Below are 1,106 nucleotides of genomic sequence, written 5' to 3'. Positions count from 1 at the left end.
CCCTGAGTGCTACTGTTGTTTTTCTTCCATTTGATTTCGTCAAACGTTTAAGTGATCGCCGATCACGATCATTCAGGATTTTTTTCCGGCCACATTTCTTCCTGGAAGACGATGAGTCTCCACTGTCCTTCCAGTTTTTAATAATGCCTTGGACAGTTCTTAACCCAATTTCAGTAGTTTCTAAAAACTCCTTAGATGTTTCCTCTGCTTGATGCCGATGATTTGACCCTTCTCAAACAGACTGACATCTTTTCCACGACCACGCCATGAGTCTTTATGGTTGTTTAAGAAATGAGAAGCAACTCATTGCACCAGTTGAGGTTAAATAACTTGTTGCAGCTGAAAGATGATCATCCATGCAGTGATTATCCAGGAGGCTCGTACCTGTTTGTTTAGTTAAATCCAGGTGGTGACATTTTTTTTGGCCCGGCAGTGTATAAAATAATTTAGAAATCTTTTTCAGAATATGATTTCATAAATGACGTGGCAAATGTACTGTATACAGTTGATGTGTTACAGATCACACAGAGAGAGCTAGCGTTAAGTACTTTTTATAAATTATTTCCAGCTGTGTGCGATAAATAAGCCCCAATAAGAAGATTATCTGTGAGATCTGTAAGGTCTCCTTGGTTGGAGGAAGACTTAAGATGCTGTATGAAAGAGAGAGCGTTGCAGTAATGTCTGGCACGGCTGCAGATTGGCGAGCCTACCGCTCATTCAGGAATAAAGTAACATACTGTAATTAAATAGGCAAAAGAAAAATCAGTATTATCAAATTAAATCTGACAATTGTACTATGGAGGACTATTTAAGCGTATAATAGAGGATGAAATGGAAAAGCTTCTTGTCATAATAGTGATGAACCTTGTGGAGGAGACAATATGGATGGAAGGCTTCTTAAGATCTCGGCTAATTTCATGTCTATAGCCTTTATGTCATTTTTAATTTATGTTTTAATGAATGTCTAACAAAAAGTTAAATCACGTCCTCTGGACAGAAGAATCTGTCCGGCTGTCAATGAACGTGTTTTTCCAAACTTGTGGAAATTTTCAAAAGTTGTTCCATTGTGTAAAAACCTTTAAAGAACCACTGACGGGTCAAAACAC

This window comes from Nematolebias whitei, chromosome 14 (genome assembly GCF_014905685.2).
Source record: "Nematolebias whitei isolate Nwh7 chromosome 14, NemWhi1, whole genome shotgun sequence".
Lineage (NCBI taxonomy): Eukaryota > Metazoa > Chordata > Actinopteri > Cyprinodontiformes > Rivulidae > Nematolebias > Nematolebias whitei.
Note: the sequence above shows the minus strand (reverse complement) of the source record.